The 25,175-nt window shown below is 35.3% G+C and overlaps 1 non-coding gene across 1 annotated transcript; it reads right to left on the bottom strand.

Moving 5' to 3' along the window:
• Positions 1 to 9,347: 9,347 nt before the first annotated feature.
• Positions 9,348 to 9,453, bottom strand: LOC121228743 (small nucleolar RNA R71). Its single transcript, XR_005926318.1, has one exon. It is a non-coding gene; the product is annotated as a small nucleolar RNA R71 (small nucleolar RNA).
• Positions 9,454 to 25,175: the final 15,722 nt, after the last annotated feature.

The raw sequence follows: 25,175 nt of genomic DNA, 5'->3' as shown, positions 1-25,175 counted from the left end.
AAAAGAAGTGTTAGAGACAGATCGAAGGTTTGGGCTATCATTGATGATATACATTAGACAAAGACATTATTTCAACAACTAAAGTTTGCTTATGTTCCTAGATCTGCAAACATTTTCACTCATAACCTTGCAACAAAATATCTAAAAATAGGAAAAAAAAAGTTATCTGGACTTAAGAACAATGAATGACACCGGAGTGGGATCTTTGCTCATCAGACCAAGAGAACAAAATTGATAGCAGAAAGGGGAACGTTTGGGTAGAAGGAAAGGCAAATAAATGTAAAAGATCAGTTTTTTGGGAACATTTGCCTTTTAAGAATCTGGCACCAACACAAGCTTCTAGGGTTTACTTTTGAAGAGTGGGTGCCAGTTAAGTCTAGGCTGGCTTTTAATTTGTTTTCTTTTTCAATTTCATTTTGTTTATTATTTTGGTTCTTGTTTTTAATTATGTTTTTTTCTTCACCCTCGTAGGCCAGTCTTCAATGGTTTAGCTTGTACTTTGATTTGTTTTATTATAAAGTCCAGCCCGGTTTATTTTAAAAAATATATATTTAAAATTTTTAATTTCTTTGTAAATATATTTTTTATAAATCTAAATTATATTGAGATGATCCTAAAAAGTCATTTTTTAGGCCTTCAATAAAAATGTGCTACTTCGTATTTTTTGAATTTTTTTAATTAATATCATTCACTTTTTAATACTAGACTAATTCTCTTTAGCAATATTTTAACCTTAATCAATTTTTATAAATTAAATAAATTAAAAATTTTAAAATATTAGTCAATCAGTAGTCTACTTTCCTAGCACGCTTTTGTCTACTGTTTTCTAACATGTTCTTGTGTTTTTAGGTTTTGTTTGTTTTTTAGTGATCTTTCATCGGTGGTTTTTTACAGAGCTAGTTTTTTTGGGTTTTCTTTCGTCTTCTTTTTTGGTTCCTATTGATCTTTTGAATATGGAAAGAGAGTTCGCAGAGTTATCATTAGATGATGAGGAAGATGAGATTTTGTAAGCATAGGTGGATCTTGACTTTGTACCTGTGGAAATTTATCTCTGTCTGGTTGGATTTTTTTATGGCAAGTGTTATACACTTCTCGGCGATGAGAAGCACAATGGAAAATTTATGGCATCTGGTAAAAGGGGTCCAAATCTCAGACCTGGGGGATAAAAGGTTTTTATTCAATTTTTTTCATAAGATGGTTCTAGATAGAGTACTAAAGGGTTCTCTATGGACTTTCAATAATCATCTTTTGATGCTACATCGGTAGGAGAAGAAGGAAACATCACTTAAGGTGCCATTAATTTTTGCGTATTTCTTGGTAGAAATTCATGGAGTGTCGTCAGGTTTTTACAATGATATTTTAGTATGTCAAATCGGGGGTTTTCTTGGGAATTTTTTTGAGTTTGATGGCATAAATATGGGAAAATGGTTATGTTCTTATTTGTCTATAAGGATATAAGTGGATGTTCGAAAACCGTTAAAAAGAAAGAAGAAAGTTATGTTTTCGACTGGGGTTTGTTCCTATGTTAGTTTTAAATACAAACATTTGACACTTTTTTTTCTTTTTTTTTTGTGGACGACTAGGACACATCGATTCCTTCTGTCAAGAAAAAATGGCATTAGGGTTTAAAGTAGCTGAGATGGATTGGGATCTGTCACTACAAGCCTAATCTAGAAGAGCCATTGCAATGAGTAGCGTGTGGCTTCAAGAAGATGGGGAAGTAGTTAAATGGGGAACTTTTTTGGTGATTGCGATTTGGGTAGATGTATTGATCCTGTGTTAGGAGTAAATTTGGAAGGGGATTTGAATCCAGCATCTCATTTTGGCGAGGGATTGTCAAAAATACATGACCAGACAGATATAGAGCATGACTCGAAAGAGAGCATAATTGAAGGGAGTGATGAGAAAAAGAGACCTAAAAGAGAGGGTGATAAAGTTGTTGATGGGGAGGAATTGGGATCTCTTGTTATTAGGAGTAAGAGGGGGTTGGGAGGTAATCATATTATATCAGCGACTGCTAGAGGGCAAGTTGACCAGTCACAATGAAAACATTCTATTGGAATATCCGTGGTTTGAGGAGGTCACGGGCTGTTGGAGACTTTGGTACATGCTAAAGGTGTATAATCCCTAAATTGCTTTATTAATAGAGACAAAACTAAATTCAAGAAAGATGGAGAATTTTCGTAGGAGATGTGATTTTTTGAATGGAATTGATGTTGCAGTTGATGGATCATGACGGGTTTTGAATCTTACTTGGAAAGGTAATGCCACGATCATTCTACGGAGCTTTTCGAAATATCATATTGATATTGAAGTGCAGGAGGGTAAGGAAGGTAATAAATTGAGATTTAAAGGTTTCATTGGGGTTCTAAATTCGCATTGTATTGATGGCATATGGAATTTACTTAGGACTTTAGGTCAATCCCAAAATCTATCTTGGTTTGTGGGAGGTGATTTGAATAAGATTTTATATTCTTTCGAAAAGAAATGGGCTACCTAAGGAGGAAAGGCGAAAGGAGGCTTTTAGAGAGGTTCTTAATGATTGTAATTGGTGGATGTAGGATATTCTGGACTGTGGTTTACATGGGAAAAAAGGTAATCTCTCGTAAACGAATATTAGAGAGAGATTGATAGGGGGTAGCAAATAAAAGTTGGATGGCTTTGTTTTCTAATGCAACGGTATGTTAGCTTCCACACTCTTTCTCTGATTACTTTCCACTTCTTATTCAGCTAAAGCAAGAAATATACAATCTTCAACCAAAACATTTTCGTTTCGAGGCATGGTAGATGTTGGAGGAAACTTTTGAATAAGAGATTTAAAATCTTTAGGGGGTGATGATGATATTCTTACTAGGTTGGAGAGGGTTTGGGTTGGCTTGGGAAGATAGGTAATGGAAATTAGATGGAATAAAGTGGGGATAAAAACTGAATTAACAAAGAAACTGGGAGTTTTGTTGGAAAGGGAAAGAGATGACAATAATATTGTGGAGTTGATTGATACTAAAGTTCAGTTAAATTTGAAGATTGATGAAAAGGAAATTTTCTAGGAACAAAGGGCAAGGGCAAATTGGCTGAGATTGAGGGATAAGAACACGACTTTCTTCCATAATTTTGCTTCGCACAGAAGGAGAACAAATAGAATTGGTGGATTACTAGAGAGGATGGTCGATTAATGAGAGGGGAGATTGAGATGGAATGCATTGGTAGGAATTATTTTCAATCCCTTTTTTAGTCAAAAAGGGATTGGTAATATAGACCATATTCTGTTTGGGGCAAGAAAATGCATTTCTGAAGACGCAAATACTATGTTGACGGCACAATTAACAGACAAAGAAGTATTTGAGGTATTGAATGGTATGAGTCCTACGAAGGCTTCTGTGGAAGATGAGCTTTCGGATTTATTCTATTAGAGATGTTGTCATATTGTTGGGAATGATATTCCCTCTTATTTTTTGAAGGTACTAAATGAAGGTAAAACTTTAGTTCCTTTAAATGTTACAAATATTATGCTTATTCTTAAAATTCTCTACCCAATGAATATAGTGAATTTTAGGCCTATTAGTTTATGCAAGGTTCTTTATAAGGTCGTTGCTAAGATGGTAGCCAATCGATTCCAAAGGGTGTTAGAGGATTGTATTGATGAGGCCCATAGTGCTTTAATATCGATACGTTTAATTTCAAATAATGTTTTATTGGCATATGAGATTTTACATTATTTTCATCAGAAGAGGGTAGGGAAGAAAAATTTTATGGAACTTAAATTCGACATGAGTAAAGCTTATGATCGAATGGAATGTAATTTTCTAAAGCAGATGATGAAACGTATGGGTTTTGCTAGTAGATGATTGGAAACCATAATGAGGTGTATCTCATCAGTCTCATACTCGGTGATATTAAATGGGATCATGGGGGAGAGGTTTGTGCCCAGTAGGGGGTTTCGACAAGGTAATCCTTTAAATTCATTTTTTTTATTTGTAGTGAGGGCTTATCTACTCTTATGAGATTGTCTTTAGATTAAGGATTGATTAAGGGTGTAAAGGCTAGTAGAAGAGGTTCGTAAATAACACACATTTTATTTACAGATGATTGTGTTCTTTTTGGTGAAGCTACGGATAGAGGGGCTATTGCTATGAAACAAATTTTGAAGGAATATGAAGTCTACTCTGGTCAGTGCATTAATTATGAAAAATTCACTGTGTTTCAGTCCAAATGCTTCTAAAGAGGATTGGATTCAAGCTTCATGTTTGTTGGGGGTTCGTCAATCCAATAAGATAGAAATGTACTTAGGGTTTTCGATTATGGTGGGCTAATGGAAGAAGATTTCTTTTTTAGTTTTAAAGGACAAGGTCAAACAGAGAATTGATAATTGGAGTACTCGGCTCTTGTCGCAAAGAGGTAAAGATGTGTTCATAAAAGTAATTTTACAAGCTATTCCAACATATACGATGTTTTGTTTTTTGTTGCCTAAGTCATTATGCAGTGAGTTGGAAAGTATAATAGCACGATTTTTGTGGCAAAAAAGTCATGGTAAAAGAGGTATTCATTGGTGTTAATAGGTGAAGCTGTGTGAGCTCAAAGAGAATAAAGGTTTGGGTTTTCACTGTTTATCTTCTTTTAATCTTGCTTTGTTAGCCAAACAGGGTTGGCACCTTACTAGTAATCCGCATTTTTATTGAGTCGTGTTTTAAAAGCAAAACACTATCCAAGTTGTGATTTTTTTGAGGCAAGGTTAGGGGGGACTTCCTTCTTATACTGGCTCAGTATATGCTCTGCAAAGGGTTTACTTCGAGATGACCTTAGTTGGCATGTGGAAAAGGAAACCGAATTTCAATTCGAGAGGGCACGTGGTTGGTTAGGGCTGCAAATTACAATTTTTATGGGAATATTAGTGATAGTAACTTATTTAAGGTATACGATTTGATTGACCATTCTTGTAGGAATTGGAATGTGGATCTAATAAGGAGTACCTTTGAGGGAAGTGTTGCTGAAAAAATATTGAGAATTCCTTTAGCTAGGTTGGAACACGAGGATATGATCGTGCAGAGAGGGGAACCTTTAGAAGTCTTCTAGGTAAAGAGCGCTTATATGTTACTTCTTGATTGTAATCGAGATTCCCATTTTACAACTTTTAAAATTCCATGAAGGGCTTTTATAGAAAATTTTGGAACTTAAACTTAATTACAAAATAGAAAATTACATGGAAAATTTCTTGGAATTACTTGCCTACTTTAGTCAATCTTTACAACAGAAGAACTGGAGTTAAGTTAGTTTGTCCTAGATGTGGAGAAGGTCTAAAGACGATTGATCATGTGTTTCAAGATTGCCCTGTATCAAAGGAATTGTGGAATAGGCTTAATATTTTATTGATTCTATCTCAATCACAATTCAATATTAAGGAATGGTTAACCCAGGTTTTCTAGAACGGTTCGAATAATGTGTGTAGGAAGACATGCTGTGCGCTATGGGTAACTTGGAACGAGAGAAACAAAGCTCTTCACGAGGGTTCTAAAAACTCCAGACGATGGACAACAGAAGCTGTAGACAAATACATTTTAGAGTTAGATGGGTTAGCAAATCTTGTACTTACCAGGAATTGTTTCACTTTGGAATGGGTTCCATTGTTAGATCTTTTTATTCGGATAAATTTTGGCGCTTCTTTTGACCCCAAAGAGTATAGGTCGGTGTCAGGTGTAGTTGCCAGAAATGGTAGGGGGAGTTATTATGTTTAAATTGACTTTGCATGGGGAGTTGTATCTCCGTTTGCGATAAAAACACTTGCATGCTCTCAAGCTGTAGCGTTGGGCAGGTAGAGATAGAAAGGGATTCGTTAGAAGTTATTAAAAAATGCATATCAGATGAAGTAGATAGATTTGAGATCAGTAATATAATCAATGATATCCAACAAAATAAGGGAGTCTTCAAAGAAATACATTTTAAATATCTACCCAAATCATCTAATCATTTGGCTCATGATATTGCATCTGAAAGTTTTAAAAAAAGTAGCAGTGTACCTAGTGGATGTGTTGCCGAATTTTGCTAGGATGTCACGGGGCCTCAGGACTCATTAGGAACGTGAACTAGACTAAACAAGCGAGTCACTATTTTTGAAACTGTGTAGGAGTGCAGAAATGGAGTTCATTTGAAAAGGAACCTGTGCTTGGGGAGCTGATTCGTTTATAGAGCAAAAAGAGAGTTATAGAAATGAAGATGATCTAATAGGTTTCAAACTAGGCTGGGATGATTAATTGTTTTGCTTTTCAAGGTTTCCTTTATGCATTTTTTATGCTACTTTGGTTATCGTTTGGGGTTTCTATAGTTTTTGGCATGTTCTGTTGTTTTGGGCCCTTATGTTTTGTTTGTTTTATTTTGCTAATAAATTATCCAGCCCAATATTATCTAAAAAAATAAAATAAAAAATAATTATAATAATGCAAGATTTTTTACTTTTTTTGATGTTAAACTAGATTTATGGTTTATGATATTTTAGAATTTTGAATTTTAAGAACTATGTTTTTAAGAAAAATGTTAGATTAAGGTTGGGGTTAAGATTTAATGAGGGATAAAATTTAAGATTTAATATTTAGAGTATATGTTTTAGGGTTTTGTATTCACAGGTCTAGGATTTTAGGGGTTTTAGAATCTTATTAAGAAATAAATTAATTTTATTAAATTTCAATCTTAAAAACTACACCAAAAAAATATTAGGTTAAAATTTAGTTGTAACTCCTCTTAGGACTTATGGATGATGAGGATAGACAAACCCTTTTTAGTATTTGATTTTATTTGTTTGTTTCTTTATTTAATAGAATTAAAATATAGTCATAAGAGTTAATTTGGTGTTGCTTGATATACTATATTATTCATACAATCTAAAAAGAATGATGAGGCATGTTATTATTAGTGTTACACCATTTACCCGATTCGATCGTTGGACCAAGCTACAAGATGTTACTATTGTAATCAAAACTAAAAATATTAAAATAATCATGAAATAATCACTCGTATCTCATCATAATAATATGATGTCATTTAAATAGAAATCGAGACTAAATCGAGCTTACGGAAGCTCTATTAATGACCTGAGTATGAATTAGGACCAAATTGTAAAATTTAGAAAATTTGGACTCCACTTCAGGATGAGCCAATCCCATGTCGTGACGTCGCTAGACAATGATTCATGTTACGACATCGAACCAGTTGATGTTAGGATGTCACAAGCTATTAGCCAACGTTGTGACAATGACTCTGTAATAAACCGTGATTTATACATATTTTTACCCCATGCTTAACACATTTTATGGATGATTTTTTCCTTAGAATTTGTGAATTCGATGCTCCTAATGCCTTAATTTCATGTTTTATACTTAGGTGAGCATAGGAGAGCGAAATGAACGAGAAAAAAGCCAAAAACAGAGAAAATGGGCCAACGTACGAAATCAACACGGTCTGGACTTCCTCACACGGGCAGACCACACGGCTATATCAATTTGGCAAAATTGACACATGACTAACACGGGTAGAACACACACTCGTGCCATTCTAATAGGCTCGAGCATGGCCTGAAGTAATCGCACACGGGCATGTTACACGGGTGTGTCCCTGTCGAGCCCAAGTTTAGTCCAATTCGGAAAAGGCCACTTTTGAGGGTTCTTAGGCATTCCAAAGCCTATAAATACACCCTAGAGGAGGAGGAAAAAGAGGAGGCCCAGGGAGGAAGGAAGGAATTACTCGAAGGAAGCCGATTGATCCATCTCAGAAGTCAGATTCATCATCATGACTGAAGATCTCCCCTCAATTTCTCTTCAGGAGTTTTGAGTTTTCTTTATGTTTTATATTCACTATTCTTCTAAGATGTTTTCCTTTTTAGTTATAAACTAAATCCCCTAAATACCTAAGGGGAATGAAACCTAAGACGAATCTTGTTATTATTTTCTAAATTGTTTGATAAATATTTGGCTTGTTCTTAATTATGTGCTCTTAATTCTTGTCTTGATATTCCAAGATATTGATTCAAGTTAAGCTCTTATTCAGAGGAGGAATAGACCCTGTCTAGTAGTACATTTGTCATAATTAAACGGAGTTGGTTGCGCGCCTAGAGATAGGGTGACAAGATTTTTTTGGATTAGGGTAAAACCTAATAAGGGGATCCATAGATCGAGTTGATGCAACCCTAGGGAGTTAATTAGAAAGATATTTTAATTATTCAACCTAGGGTTAGATGTTGTTAACCTCAAGAGGGATAATAACATAACTTAGGGATTTCTACGGAACAAGTTAAATGAATAAATCGTCTGATTCGGAGTCAGAATAACAAGTGAAGTCTAGGTGGATTCTCCTTTAGGTATTGTCTTAATTCAATCGTTTTCCAAAAGTAATCTCTCAATTCTATTTTCTGTGAGTTCTTAGTTTAGTTAATTAGTTAGTCAAAGCAAACTCCCTTTTTCTTAGGCTAGATAATAAAAAGACAGTCATTACTAGTACTTTTAGTTCCTTTGGGTTCGACAATCCGGTCTTGCTAAAACTATACTACTTTTCGATAGGTACACTTGCCTACATAGTGATAATAGTTAGTTTCAAGAACGATTAATTATAAATTTATAAAACTTATCACACAAAATCACGATCAAGTTTTTGGCGCCGTTGCCGGGGAACTAAGATATTAGGAACACTCAATTTTTATTACTTTAGCCATTTATTTTTCTTGCAAGTTAATTTTATTTTTTTATTATTTAATAATTTAATTTTTCTTTCTCTTGGCAGGTTTTTATAGTTTATGACTGGAAGAAACCCATCAGGACCATTACTTTTTTATAGTGAGATCAATCGCACAGTTCGTAGAAACCAAAGAGAAATAAGGTAAAGCTTAAGATACACAGAAAACGAGCAAGAGGACGATACTTCAACCACGACTGAGGAGATGGCTAAAAACCAAGAAAATCTACTACCCCCTACGATTGCTGTTAATCAGAATCCTACTCCGCGCACTATGTATGATTATGCTAAACCTAATTTAACAGGAACTGAGTCAAGTATAGTTAGACTTGCTATTGTTGCAAATAATTTTGAACTAAAACCTAACACAATTCAAATGATACAATAGTTTGTTCAGTTTGATGGTTTGCAGGACGAGGATCCCAATGCTCACTTGGCAAATTTACTAGAATTTTGCGATACATTTAAAATCAATGGCATTTCTGATGATGCCATACGTCTTCGGTTGTTTCCCTTTTTGTTAAGAAATAAGGCTAAACAATGGTTGAACTCGTTACCACGAGGTTTAATCACTACTTGGGAACAAATGACCGAAAATTTTTTATTAAAATATTTTCCATCGGCTAAAACGGCCAAATTACATAATGATATCTCTTCGTTTGTGCAGATGGACTTAGAAACTCTTTACGATGCATGGGAGAGATACAAAGACCTACTGCGAAGGTGTCTTCACCATGGATTGCGTGTCCTCACCATGGATTGCCTCGGTGGTTACAAGTTCAAACATTCCACAATGGTGTGAACCCCTCGACAAGACAGATGATTTATGCAGTAGTCGGGGGAACCATCAATAACAAAACACCTGAAGAGGCTTACGAATTTATTGAAGAGATATCACTGAATAACTATCAGTGGCAAGTCATGAGGACTAAGCCAACTAAAACAGCAGGTGTTTATAACGTTGATTCGGTTACTATGGTGTCAAACCAAGTAGAACTTCTAAATAAAAAGATTGATGGTTTACTTGGTTCTTCGCAGGTTTTCATCCAGTAATGCACTGTGAAGTCAGTGGAGGTGGATCAAGTAATTCAGAATATCAATCCTATGGCCACAGCATGGAGAACGAATAATTAAATTACATGGGTAATAATCCTCGATCTCAAAACAATCCTTATAGCAATACTTAGAATGCAGGTTGGATGAATCACCCAAATTTTTCATGGGGAGGCCAATGAAATCAGAAACCACTACCCCCTTCAGGCTTTCAGCAACCACCATACCAGCAGGAGAAAAAGCTGAACCTTGAGGAGATGCTAACCAAATTTATCTCAGTGTCATAGAATCATTTTCAGAATACCGAGAAGACACTCAAAAATCAACAAGCATCGATCCAAGGGCTCGAAACTCAAATTGGACAGTTGGCTAAGATGATTTCAGAAAGAGTACCTGGAAATCTACCTAGTAACACTGAACCCGATCCAAAAGCAAGGAGTGGGAAAGTGTTAGCTGAATCGGAAAATAAGCCACAACAAGAAGCTGACAGAAGCAAAGGAAAGGAGGTAAAACCCGAAAGCAATGCCAATCCAATGCCGAAGGAATATAAACCACCAATTCCATACCCAGAAAAGTTGAAGAAAGACCGCATGGATGCACAATTTGGTAAATTCCTTGAACTCTTTAAACAACTACATATTAACTTACCTTTTGTTGAAGCTATATCGCAGATGCCTACATACGCAAAATTTTTAAAGGAACTTCTAACAAACAAAAGGAAGTTTGAAGACTTATCTACAGTGGAACTGAATGAGGAATGTTTGGCTATACTCTGAAACAAACTGCCAACCAAACTAAAAGATCTAGGAAGTCTTACTATACCTTACTTAATTGGTAGTTTTAATGTCGATAAGGTACTAGCTGATTTAGGTGCTAGCATTAATTTGATGCGATATAAAATGTTTAAACAACTTGGTCTTGGGGAACCTAAACCCACTAGGATGAGTATTCAAGTAGCTGATAGATCTGTTAAATATCCTAGGGGTATTATAGAGGACATACTTGTAAATGTAAATAAATTTATATTCCCTGTTGACTTCTTTGTGCTTGATATGGATGAAGATGTTAAAGTGTCTTTAATCTTAAGGCGTCCATTTTTAGCCATTGCTAGGGCTGTTATTGATGTGGGTGATGGTAAAATGGTACTTAAAGTAGGTGACGAAGATTTTTTTTTAAAATTTATGATGCCATGAGATTTTCTAGGGAACAAGATGACTCATGTTATTTTATTGACACTATTGATCAGGCTGCTCAAGATTCTTTTCAGGAAATCACACATAAAGACATGTTGGAACTGTGCCATGCCCAAGGAGAGGAGATAGATGACAATGAATCTTCCCAAAGACAAGCAGAATATGAGAACATTAAAGGGAATGATGATTTTAAACAAAAACCCTCTATTGAAGAACCTCCCAAACTAGAACTCAAACAATTACCAAATCACTTAGAATACACATTCCTTGGAAATAATTCTATATTACCAGTTATTATTGCGTATAACTTGCAACCTAAGGAGAAAGGGGAATTAATCCAAGTATTAAAAGAACGTAAAAAGGACATAGCTTGGAAAATTTCTAACATTAAAGGGATCAGCCCTTCTTTTTTAACCCACAAAATTTTAATAAAAGGTGAATATAAACCAGTTGTGCAAGCTCAAAGACGACTGAACCCTAACATGAAGGAAGTTGTTAAAGCCGAGGTAATTAAACTTCTAGATGCTGGAATTATTTATCCTATTTCTGACAGTTCTTGGGTAAGTCCAGTGCAGGTTGTTCCTAAGAAAGGAGGCATGACTGTGGTAGCCAATGAGAAGAATGAACTAATTCCAACTAGGACAATTACAGGTTGGAGAGTTTGCATTGACTATAGGAAGCTAAATGATGCCACGAGAAAAGATCACTTCCCCTTGCTATTCATTGACCAAATGTTGGAAAGACTATCAAGGCACATGTACTACTGCTTCTTGGACGGACTATCTGGCTATTTTCAAATTCCAATAGCTCCTGAAGATCAGGAAAAAATGAAATTCACATGTCCATATGGTACATTTTTTTTATCAAAGAATGCCCTTTGGATTATGTAATGCTCCTGCTACGTTCTAGCGTTGCATGATGGCTATCTTTGACGAACTCGTAGAAGATATCATGGAGGTATTTATGGATGATTTCTCGGTATTCGGTAACTCTTTCCATATTTGCCTTAAAAATTTAAAACGAGTTCTAATAAGATGTGAGGAAACGAACCTTATACTTAACTGGGAAAAATGTTACTTTATGGTTCAATAAGGTATTGTGCTAGGACATAAAATTTCTAGTAAATGGATTAAGGTTAATAAATCTAAAGTCGAAATCATTGAAAAATTACCTCCTCCTAGTTCGGTTAAGGCTATTAGATGTTTTTTAGGACATGCTGGGTTTTATAGAAGATTTATTACAAATTTTTCTAAAATAGCTAAGCCTTTGACCAAATTACTAGAAAAAGATATGCTCTTTAATTTTGATCAGGAATGTTTATAAGCATTTAATACTCTAAAGGATAAATTGATTAATGCTCCAATTATAATAGCACCTGACTGGAATTTACCTTTTGAACTAATGTGTGATGCGAGTGACTTTGCAGTAGGTGCAGTTTTGGGACAACGAAGGGACAAGCACTTTCAACCTATTTATTATGCTAGGAAAACTTTGACAGCCGTACAGGAGAACTACACCACCATGGAGAAAGAATTGTTAGCTGTGGCTTTTGCATTTGATAAATTTAGGTCATATCTAATATTATCTAAAGCTGTCGTTTATACTGACGACTCTGCCCTTCGCTACCTGTTAACTAAGACTGATGCAAAACCTCGACTCATTCGATGGATTTTGTTATTGTAGGAATTCGACTTGCAGAAAATCTCGCAACTGATCATTTATCCAGGCTTGAGAATTCAAGTACTAAAGAGCTAGATGAAGTGGAAATAAATGATTCGTTCCCTGAAGAACCAATTTTGGAGATACCTTGGTTTGCAGACATCGCGAATTTTTTAGCCGCTAACGTTATCCCAAAAGGGTTGACACATCAACAATAGAAACGATTCTTTACTGATGTGAAAAACTACTTTTGGGAAGATTCTTTTCTTTTCTGTATATGTTCAGATCAAGTTATTTGGCGATGCGTTACAAGAACAGAAGCATTAAAAATCTTGGAATACTGCAACTCAGGACCAGCTGGAGGACATTACGGTGGAAATAAGACCGCACATAAAATACTTGAATCAGGTTTTTATTGGCCTACCTTATTCAAAGATGCCAACAGGTATGTTATTTCTTGTTACAAATGCCAAATGATAGGTAATATCTCTAACCGTGATGAAATGCCTCAGACATATATGCTTTCATGTGAAATATTTGATGTTGGGGTATCGACTTCATGGGTCCATTCCCTAGTTCATTTGGAAATAAATACATCTTAGTAGCTGTCGATTATATGTCTAAATGGGTTGAAGCCCAAGCTCTGCCTACAAATGATGCTAGAGTAGTGGTATGTTTCCTTAAAAAACTTTTCTCTCGATTTGGAACACCTAGATTAATCATCAGTGACAGGGGGACTCATTTCTGTAACGCTCAATTTGAAAAGACCCTCAAGAAATATGGAGTTTACCACTGAACAGCTACTTCTTACCACCCTCAAACTAGTGGCCAAGTCGAAGTGACAAATAGAGAACTCAAACATATCCTAGAAAAGACGGTAGGATTAAACAGGAAAGATTGGGCAATAAAAGTAGATGACGCACTATGGGCCTATAGAACTACTTTTAAAACCCCCATAGGAACATCACCGTACAAACTCGTTTACGGAAAAAGTTGTCATCTACCATTTGAGTTAGAACACAAAGCATTCTGGGCTATAAAATTTTTAAACTTTGATCCCAAACTTGCAGGTGAAAACAGGTTGATCCCAAACCTATACATATGAAAATTCAAGACTATACAAGGAAGAAACGAAACGACGCCATGATGCTCGGTTAAAACAAAATAAACAATTTAAAGTTGGAGATCTTGTACTATTATATAACTCGAGACTCAAATTGTTCCCTGGGAAGCTTAAATCACGATGGTCAGGTCCGTTCATAGTCAAAATAGTTTTCCTATACGACACCGTAGAAATAAGTCACCCATCGCAAGGTACTTTCAAAGTAAAAAGACATTGCCTAAAACCTTACAACGGTGAGAAATTAAAAGATGACAAGAAGGAGCTACGACTCCACGAATCTCCTTAAGTATACTCACACGGTAAAGTCTAGCTTAAACTTTAAATAAGCGCTTCTCGGGAGGCAACCCGAACACTAACAATATTACTTTCTTTAAATTTTAGTTTTTAAAATCTAACATACTAAACAAATCATTGAACACAGGCTTTTCAAAACCACACGGCCAGGCACACGGGCGTACCGTAGGCTGTGCACATACCACGGGATGCAACACGACCATGCGATACGGCCGTGTGAAAACAGGGCAAAAATTTCTTCCCCAACACGGGATGCGATAAATGACCACGGCCGTGCGACATGGCCGTAGGCGAAACTGTCAAAATAACACCGGCATGCAACACGCCCGTGTTTTGAAATCGTGATTAAACCTGTCAATTTAACACGGGCGTGCACCTTCCTACACGGGCGTGGGAGAAGCGAACGGAGAGCGACACAGCTGTGCAACATGGCCGTGTACACCAATCCGCCTAATTTCGAAAAATACGAAACGCACGGTCTGAGCTTAGAGCACATGGGCGTGCCCCACGGCCGTGTGCCCTAATTTCTCTATAAACACTTATTATTTATTTTATTTTTATCTCTATATGTTGAAATTATTTTTTATTTATTTCCTTTTAATACTATTTCATCCTAAGTTTTTGCAATTCCTATTCTTCGGCTATTTTATTATGAGTAAGCATGCTTCAGTATACCTCTTAAAGAGTTCCTGATTCTATCACAGTTATAAAGAGCTCCAAAGCTCACTATTGCTCACGGACTCGAAACTCCACTGGGAAAGGTTCTCCACGACTACCATGTCCTGCTCGACCACGATCATAGCTACCACTAGATATAATATTCTTTTCGCGCAGGACTTATGGTCTAACGGACCTCTACCACCACCGGAGTATCCTACTCCACCCTCACGCTTATTATTCCCCAAACTCCAGTTCAAGGAAATTCATTCATCACTCAGGAAGTTTCACTTCTCTCCCTATCTTATATTTATATTCTTTTCTATATATCTATCTTTGTACATTGAGCGCAATGTACATCTTAAGTGTGGGGGAGTATTCCTTTCACTATCAGAAAAATCCCTGAATGATTGCCTTGTTCTCTTGAAAAGCTCTCATATCATGTTTAGGATAAATTTTGATTGATTTATGATTTTTATTGATATATCTTAAATTAAAACATAGGCATTCATGCATTGATTTTTTAAACTTTAAGACATTAGAGAATTAAGTATGATAAGTTGATTTTTAAGAATTTAAAATTTTAGGTTATTTCCCCAAGTTTAGGTATTATCTTGAGTTGAAATTCACAAGTTCAAACATAAAAAAGCCATAATTTTTGTGAGATCTTGAGCCTTTAGAGCATCTATTATTTCTTTCATGCTCACTTTCATTATGAGTGCGTCAGTACTGAATTGTTATTCTAGAACTTGCTTGATTATGCAGTCAAGACCACAACATTTGCTTTGATATGTCAAGATGATAAAGGCACTTAGGATTAACCCACTCATGCCATGAAAAGCCTACCTTCACAATTAACCCTTAGTGAACCCCCTTAAGCCTAACAACCCATTCATTAGTTTACCCTTAATATTAACCCATAACTCATTATTGTTGAAATCCCCTAAATTAATTTGATCCCTATTTTTTTCGAGATTTGAGTTGAATAAATACTTAGTTATGTCTTGTTTTTAATAGTTAGTCTATGTTATTTGACTTGTTCTTAAAAAAAAGAGCTAACTCCATATTCTAAGAAAAAGCTCTGTTGTATGCAAGTAATGATTAAATTTTTTTTTTCTAGTTAAGTAATTTTTCAATTCAATCTCGATTCTAACTTTTTCTTTCAGCTTGTAACTACACCCCCTAACCAAGCCTCGTTACGACCCTCTAAAGACCTTTTTGATTGATGTATCATCTCAATTTATTGTGGTGGAGATTTGATTATCATGCAAGCCTATGGTAATAACTTTTCATATTGTCTGATGAGTGCTACTTTCATTGTCCTTAAACACTTTGAGTGATTTGAGTGAATTTTTAGTGAGGATGTTAAACTCTGTGAGATTTCGAATTGAGGTAACCACTTAGCTAAGGGGAAATGCCTAAGTTTTGCATGATTAAATACTCAACTTGGAATGTTTGAAGCTCTAATGTTCTTTTAATTGAATTCTCAATGTACGACTACTCATGAATTAATTTGAGATATTTTCGATAGAAATTATAAGTTGAGAAGAATTTATTTTGATTATGAGTTGAGAATTTTGCTTGAGGACAAGCAAATGCTTAAGTGTGGGGGTATTTGATAAACCGTTATTTATATATATTTTTACCCCATGCTTAACACATTTTATGGATGATTTTTCCTTAGAATTGGTGAATTCGATGCTCCTAATGCCTTAATTTCATGTTTTATACTTAGGCGAGCATAGGAGAGCGAAAGGAATGAAAAACGGGCCAAAAACAGAGAAAATGGGCCAACGTACAAAATCAACACAGTCTGGACTTCCTCACACGGGTAGACCACACGGCCGTGTCAATTTGGCAGAATCGAAGCACGACTCGAAGTAATCGCACACGGGCGTGTCCCTGTCGAGCCCAAGTTTAGCCCAATTCGGAAAAGGCCAATTTTGAGGGTTCTTAGGCATTCCAAAGCCTATAAATACACCCTAGAGGAGGAAGAAAAAGAGGAGGCATAGGGTGGGAGGAAGGAATTACTCGAAGGAAGCCGATTGATCCATCTCAGAAGCCGGATTCATCATCAAGACTGAAGATCTCCCCTCAATTTCCCTTCAGGAGTTTTAGGTTTTCTTTATATTTTGTATTCATTATTCTTCTGAGATGTTTTCCTTTTTAGTTATAAACTAAATCCCCTAAATACCTAAGGGGGATGAAACCTAAGACGAATATTTTTATTATTTTCTAAATTGTATGATAAATATTTGGCTTGTTCTTAATTATGTGTTCTTAATTCTTGTCTTGATATTCCAGGATATTGATTCAAGTTAAGCTTTTATTCAGAGGAGGAATAGACCCTGTCTAAGAGTACATTTGTCATAATTAAGCGGAGTTGGTTGCGCGCCTAGAGATAGGGTGAAAAGATTTTGCCGAATTAGGGTGAAACCTAATAAGGGGATCTATAGATCGAGTTAATGCAACCCTAGGGAGTTAATTAGAAAAAGATTTCAATTATTCAACCTAGGGTTAGACGTTGTTAGTCTCGAGAGGGATAATAACATAACTTAGGGATCTCTACGGAACAAGTTCAATGAATAAATCGTCCGATTCGGAGTCAGAATAACAGGTGAAGTCTAGGTGGATTCTCCTTTAGGTATTGTCTTAATTCAATCGTTTTCCAAAAGTAATCCCCCAATTCAATTTTTTGTGAGTTCTTAGTTTAGTTAATTAGTTAGTTAAAACAAACCCCCTTATTCTTAGGCTAAATAATAAAAAGACAGTCATTACTAGTACTTTTAGTTCCTTTGGGTTCGACAATCCGGTCTTGCTAAAACTATACTACTGTTCGATAGGTACACTTGCCTACATCGTGATAATAGTTAGTTTCAAGAACGATTAATTATAAATTTATAAAACTTATCACACAAAATCACGATCACTCTGTTTTTGGGAAAATAAGATCATTTGATACCTATTTCGTGCCAAGCCAAACCATATGCTCAAATGATGCATATTTTATAACAGCCCGTTTTTTTAGTGGTGTCCGAAATAGTGGTTTCGGGATCACCAAATTCGACAAGTAAGTTAGTAAATATTATTATTTAATATTTACGAGTCAAATGTGATTTTAAAAAGGTTTTTGATTTGATAATTTATGTTATTTAAACAATTTGTTAAGTTTGAGTGGTAAGACCCTAAAGTCAAGTGGTTTTAAAAAATGTGGTATCAGACATTGTTTCTATAAACTGATAAAAATATTTACAGAGTGCCATTAAGGTGGTATAAAATTTTTGTTAAAAAAATTTAACATTTCGATAGTTAATTAATTAAGAAGGACTAAATTGTAAAAGATGTAAAATTTAATCATTTTTTTATTTGAGTGATTAAATGGCTGATTGAATAAAGAAAAAAGGACTTAAATGGTAATTAAACCATTTAAGGAGTTAGTAGACAATTTTGGGTAATTAAAAGCTTGAAAATTGGTTAAATTTTAAATGAACGAAATTGTAATTTTATAAGTAAACTTTAATTAAATAAAAGAAAAGCCATTATCACCATTTTCATGTCTTCTTCACCGATTGTAAAGAAGAAAAGGGAGCTATTTTGGACCTAGGAATTTCGGCATGTTCAAAAGCTTAATTGGTATGTCATTTTAGTCCTATTTCTTTTAATTCTTATGTTTTTGAGATCATTACAACTAGATCTAGCTAGCCCGTACCATTGATTTTGAAATTGTCAAAGATTTTAATTGTTTCCATTGATGAATCTAGTGATTTTTTATGTTAAATTATGAATTTGAAATGAAATTATGAATTTGAAATGTTGGTTGGTATTTAAAAGTATTTTGTTAAGGGATTTTTGATGAATTTTTTGATTAGGGACTAAATTGTTAAAATAGTAAAATACAAGGTTTTGTTGTGAAATTATTGCAAAAATGGGATCTATTGAATGCCATGAATATTTGGCTAGCATGGGTTTGCATTAAAAATGGTTAATTTGCATGTTTTAGGCTCAGAGGCCAAATTGAATAAAAGTAAAATATTAGGGATAATTTTGTGAAAATTTAAAAAAATACTAAATTTCATAAAACAATTTTTTTACTGTCTGAATTAATAAATTAAATGAAATTATTAATTTAGATAAAGGTCGAGTGGAAAATAGAGGAGAATGGAAAATTACCAAAATGCCTTTGTACTTTGACATTTCTACAATTTAGCCAGGTAAGTTTGTACGGCTAGAATTTAACATCAATATGAATATTTTTTAGTAGATTAACATAGCACAACTTGTATATATATTTTTAATTGTTGATAATTAATGGTTATGATGGGCGTCGAAACCACCAAATATAATTCCTACAAAATAACTCTTATTAGTAGTAAGAGTGGTAGTAGGATCGAGTCCACAAGGATTGGATGCTATAATCTACTTCCGTGTATAGCTTATGATCAGATTGTTTGTTGTGTCGCAGGTCATAGCAATAGTCGTGCCCACGACTCCAATCGTACCTGCAAAAATTAGAAATAAAAGTAAATCGGGGGTTTTTGAAATGTTTAGAAACTAGATAATTGAAACAACATAAATAATTTAATTAAATAAATTAGAAAATAAACTCAGAATTTTGCAATAGATAAAATAAGCATTAGCTTTAGACTCGGTAAATTTCGTATCAAGAATCGATCCTTGAAAATTTATCTTCTCCTCCAAACGATAAGCTGGTTATAGCAGTTAAGAACGTCTTAATCACCAATTCTTCCTCTCGTAGCTGGTTCTGGTACGACCTGCAAACCGACCCTTACCGATTATCTAACTGAGATACGCGTGTTCCCGATTCAAGATTCAAACAGCCTTACGTTTTGAAGAACCCAACTCGAATTAACGGCCTCAACCGCGTGGGTCGTTTAAATCGATCACCTCTTCCTCAATTTGTTCTCGGAGATCCGGATACAGAACGGCTGACTCATTTCTCCAACTGTCAGCTAACATGACTCCAACCCAACGTTCACTTTTTGACTTGTAATCGAGTTAACCTTAAGGGATGAGTTGTCAATCTCGATACTTAGGAAAAGAATAAATACCGATTGGACGGATTTTAGCACGAATTCGTATCTCATGATTCCCGACCGGAAGGAGCACCGGCCTAAAGCTAAGATGAAATTTAGTGAAGCATGAATTTAGTCATGCTTGTAAGTTGTGGAAGGTGATTGAATTTGTATGATAATGGAAGAGATTGGGGATTGAAAGGGCTTTGAGAGCAATTGGACGAATTTAAAAAGAACAAAGAAATTGGAATGAAATGAACAAAATTCCTACGTCAAATTGAAAGAGAAAAGAAAATAACTCAATTCCAAATGGAAATAGGAAAAGAGAAGAGAGAGCAATTCAACTCCAACTTAAAATAGGAATACAAAAGTAACAACAAAATACCCCTATTAATATACATGGAGTTTACTAAAAATAACCTAACTAATTTAATAATTAAAAATAATTAAAAATAAAATAATATCTTCCTATTTTTGGCTTTTTACAAAGTCAACAAAATTTGATAACTCCTTGGCTTTCTCCATCTTTTTTATTTGGCCCAATTTAATGATTATCTTTCAATTTGGCATTTTTTAGCTTGTTTTCGACCGATTGTATCCCTGACAATATTAGATCATAAATCCACTTAATTAGCAGGGTTCAATTCAACAATAAACCAAATTAAACACACAAAAAAAATAAAATTAACATGTTTATCAAATCCCCCTACTTAGCTCATGCTTGCCCTCAAGCATGTCGTTCTTTCAAACATTAGAATTTATTCTATAATCGAGCCTCTTTTCCACATCTAAAATCAATGCAAACAACATAGGCAAAAATAAATAAATGAATGTTCAGAATATATAGTTTGATCAACAAGTGTCATAAAGCTAAAATATATGGACTAAACAATTTCATCAAATTGAGTTTGAATCTAATAATTTGCAAGGCATTGTTAATTAACTACGCATAAGTAAAACAAAAAAATTTTATACATGGTCAAACCTTTTTATGCAGTCTAGGATGACAACCCAAGCACCCTATCCCAGTTACTCAGTTCAAACAGTCTGTATTTATTTATTTATTATTTATTATTTTTTTGAAGACTCAATTAGCGGAATGTTTGTAAGTTATCGACTTGTCACTCGAACCTTTAGACGCGAGATAAGATGATAACCCAAGCACCTTACCCCGGTTACTAAATTCGGTCACGTTTTCGAAACTTCACTCATAACTTGAGCCTTAAAATTTTTTATCTTATTAATTTATTTATGCACAAGAAAATATTTTTGCAAACAATCAATCTATACGAAAATCTAGCTACATATATCAAACTTAAAACACAAATGTCTAATCTATACACTTGAACATTTAAAATAAAAAATTTGCCCAATTGTCCAAATTGACTAAGTATGAGAGTAAGGGCCCAATGTCAAATAAACTATTGAATGAATTCAACGTAAGATTGAACACATGCAAAAGAGAGACATGCAGCAAAAGTCATGCATATTTACTTACCAACTCAACCCCCTACTTAATCTATGCTTGTCCTCAAGCATGTGTTATATGCAATAAAGTTTAGTAACTCAAACAACAAGCAAAGAGAAAGGTTAAGAATACTCCCCATGTGTTTCAATCGATGTTGTCGGCGTTGGGAAATAATTTTCAGCATTTAGCACGGCGTGCCCACACCACCATCTTTATCTAACTTTTAGAAAACCTCAATTACGTTCCTGAAAACGCAAATTCACTAGATTAAATAAAAATTTATTTATTTACAACCTAAATCTTACTAAAACTCAAAATTAAATAAATGAAAATAAATTTGGGTCGCCTCCCAAAAAGCGTTTTTGTTTAACGTCTTTAGCTCGACGACCATAAATGTTATCCGTTTGGGTCATTGAAACTTAATTTTTCCATCTCGTGCACTTAGATGTTCTTGCAAAAAAGTTTCGACTTTTGCCCATTATCTTTGAAGCCCTTCTTGGATTCTCTTATCATTAGTAGATTGAGGTGTCTTTGAGCTTCTCTGTTCAAGTTTGCATTATTCTCTATCGGAATTCTTGTACGTTCTGGAAAAGATTTCAACTCTAATTTCGAGGCCTTCATGAAAACTTCACGTATTGGTTTTTGGATCATTGATAATTCATCTTGCTTAACATCGAGATCTAAATTCCTACAAGGCACGATTTGTAACTTATCATTGGGATGTCCCATATCCTCATAAACATTAAACTTGACCATTTCACCGTCAAATTCCATGGTGAGTGTTCCATTCCAAATATTAATTTTCATTCGCGGTACTCAAGAATGGTCTCCCAAGAAGTATCTCAGACGAATTGGCCGAGTTGTCATCCTCCATGTCGATAATGTAGAAGTCTACAGGAAATATTATCTCGTTTACCTTAACAAGAACGTCCTCCAGCACTCCTTTCAGATGCACTACAAATTTATCTGCAAGCTAAATAATTACACTTGTTTCCTTCAAAGGACTTGCATTAAGTAGTTTATAAATTGACAAAGGCATAACATTAATTGATGCGCCTAAGTTACACATGGCTTTTTTAATATCGACACTACCTATTTTGCAAGATATAGAAAACATAACTTGGTCCTTACATTTAGGTGGTATTTTCCTTTGCAAAATGGGGGAAACATTTTCTCAGAGCCCAGGAGCTTCCTCTTACTTGTGCATAATTTTTTTAAGAATTTTGCATACCGTGGAATTTGTTTAATCACATCAAGAAGAGGTATGTTGATTTCTACCTTTCGAAAGGTGTCAAAGATCTCTTTTTCTTCTCGCTCCTTCTTGCATTGGACAAGTCTTCCAGGAAACGGAGGTGGTACTACAAATGATTTTTGTGATGCTGACTCTACTAGAGCCTCTATGTCAAGTTTCTTCTTATCTCAACCAACGTTGTGGGCACGACTCATGCCAAGTACGGGCTCCAAAACCTTCTCACTCCTTAACGTCATAGCACTTATATTATGTCTTGGATTAGGCTAAGTTTGGGACGACAGCTTACCTTGGGACTCCAAATGGCTAACCGCGAGCTCAAGCTTGCTCACTTGCTTATCTAACTCCTACAAATGCATTTAAGTTTTTAGATAAAACTTCTCAGTACTATTTACTAGCATTTCCACTATGGCTTCCAAAGATGACTTTGGGGTTGATAATTGTTGATTCGGAGGCAGCCTTTGTTGGTAAGGTTGATTGAACTGAAGATTTGACCCATAACTTAGATTTGGGTGATCTTTCCACCCCACATTATACGAGTTTGAGTAGGGGTCATACCACATTTGGGACAGTCCTGGAAAGTTCCCGACAACATTCGCTTGTTCTGCCGAATCCTTATGTAAAATTGGACAAGAGTCCATCGGGTGGTTTGGCTTAGCGTAAATTCCGCACAACCGTGCTGGGCTCATATTATCTATAAGAAAAGTTTGAACAACGTTAGTCAGCTTATTAATTTTATCTTCTAGAGATAGAGAACTTAACCTATGAACCCGTCTCGTGGGTTCTGTGGCCGGTAGGAATTGTTGAGAGTTAGCAGCCATGATCGAAATCAACTCTCTCGCTCTTTGGGGCGTCATATTAACTAGTGCTCCCCCACTTGCAGCATCTATCATTTTCATTTCCATCGGGAGTAATCCCTCATAAAAATACTGCAAGAGTGGTTGTTCAGTCAGTCCATGTTGTAGGCAACTTACACACAACTTTTTTTATCGCTCTCAGTAATCGTAGAGCGATTCAGCATCTTTTTTACGGATTCCCACAATGTCCCTCCTTAGTTCGGCTGCTGGGGCTGCAGGGAAGAACCTGTTAAGAAACAAACGAGACATGTCAGACTCCAGGAGGTAAATAAAATAGCCACTCTCTAGCAGAGTTGGCTAATGAAAAAAGGAAAGCACGAAGTTTGATTTGGTCTTCCGTTACTCCCTGAGGATTCATGCTTATGCACACCATATGGAATTCTTTAAGGTGTGCGGGTTTTCATTCTGTAATCTACGGAAAGTGGGTAGTAGATGAATCAAACCAGCTTTTAACTCGAACGGCGTTCCTCCTGCCAGATAGGTTATACATAAAGGCTGGTGTTCATCTGGTGCCGCAGCGAGTTGGCGTATCGTCTGTTCAGCCATCTCGTTTGGTTCGTCAAACGAGAAAATTTCTTCAATATACGATATAGTTTCGAATCCGGGATTTGGCTATTTACCGCGTTGAATAGCTTCTTTCTGTAGTTGTCAGGCCAATTTCTTAATTTCTAGTTCAAATTCTAAAGTTCCCGGTTCTGATATGGTCATAAGGAAAATAAACAGAAATTAGAAGAATATCTCCAATCCCCAGCAACGGCTCCAAAATTTGATGGGCATCGAAACCACCAAATATAATTCCTATAAAATAACTCTTATTAGTAGTAAGAGTGGTAGTAGGGTCTTGCCCACAAGGATTGGATGCTATAATCTACTTCCGTGTATAACTTATGATCAGATTGTTTGTTATGTCGCAAGTTGTGGCAATAGTCATGCCCACGACTCCAATCGTACTTGCAAAAATTAGAAATAAAAGTAAATCGGGGTTTTTTGAAATGTTTAGAAGCTAGATAATTAAAACAACATAAATAATTTAATTAAATAAATTAGAAAATAAATTTAGAATTTTGCAACAGATAAAATAAGTCTTAACTTTAGACTCTGTAAATTTCGTATCAAGAATCGATCTTTGAAAATTTATCTTCTCCTCTAAACGATAAGCTTGTTATAGCAGTTAAGAACGTCCTAACCACCAATTCTTCCTCTCGTAGTTGATTCTAGTACGACCTACAAACCAACCCTTACCAATTATCTAACCGAGATACACGTGTTCCTAATTCAAGATTTCGGTAGCCTTGCATTCTGAATAACCCAACTCGAATTAACGGCCTCAACCGCTTGGGTCGTTTAAATCTGATCACCTCTTCCTCGATTTGTTGTCGGACATCCGAGTATAGCACGGCCTACTCATTTCTCCAACTGTCAGCTAACACGACTCTAACCCAACGTGTACTTTTTGACTTGTAATCGAGTTAACCTTAAGGGATGAGTTGTCAATCTTGATACCTAGGAAAAGAATGAATACCGATTGGATAGATTTTAGCACGAATTCGTATCTCACGATTCCCAGCTGGAAAGAACACCTGCCTAAAGCTAAGATGAAATTTAGTGAAGCATGAATTTATTCATGCTTGTGAGTTGTGGAAGGTGATTGAATTTGTATGATAATGGAAGAAATTGGGGATTGAAAGTGCTTTGAGAGCAATTGAACGAATTTAAAAAGAAAAAAGAAATTGGAATGAAATGAACAAAATTCCTATGTCAAATTGAAAGAGAAAAGAAAATAACTCAATTCCAAATGGAAATAGGAAAAAAGAAGAGAGAGTAATTCAACTCCAACCTGAAATAGAATACAAAAAGAAGAGAGAGTAATTCAACTC

This window comes from Gossypium hirsutum, chromosome A04, assembly GCF_007990345.1.
Source record: "Gossypium hirsutum isolate 1008001.06 chromosome A04, Gossypium_hirsutum_v2.1, whole genome shotgun sequence".
In the NCBI taxonomy this organism is placed as follows: domain Eukaryota; kingdom Viridiplantae; phylum Streptophyta; class Magnoliopsida; order Malvales; family Malvaceae; genus Gossypium; species Gossypium hirsutum.
This window is presented reverse-complemented; position numbering and strand designations above follow the sequence as displayed.